Source organism: Alligator sinensis, unplaced genomic scaffold, assembly GCF_000455745.1.
Source record: "Alligator sinensis unplaced genomic scaffold, ASM45574v1 scaffold584_1, whole genome shotgun sequence".
Lineage (NCBI taxonomy): Eukaryota > Metazoa > Chordata > Crocodylia > Alligatoridae > Alligator > Alligator sinensis.
Genome location: NW_005842419.1, coordinates 70,581 through 70,894, shown reverse-complemented (window position 1 = coordinate 70,894; position 314 = coordinate 70,581).

The following is a 314-nucleotide window of genomic DNA, read 5'->3' as shown; positions in this document are numbered from 1 at the left end:
TTCATTAGCAGAAATCAGGTACATTATAATAAGACATGAAGTCAATCGACTCCTTTAGCAGTGCCTGAATAGAAATGCAGCTGCGCCTCCCAGGCAGGTGGTTTTAAAGTTTAGGTGGAACGAATCAGAGTAGGGTACAATCGCACCACTGCACCCCCCCTGCCCTGGATCTCCTGCTTCCTGGTTCAGTTCTCCATTCTGCTAGACATAGGTGGAGAGAGAAAATACTATTTGCAGGGGCTGAGCGCATGCATGTTTGCATGCACATGCGCACACACCTACCAGCAGGTAAGTCTGTTGTGGGGAAGAGGCGA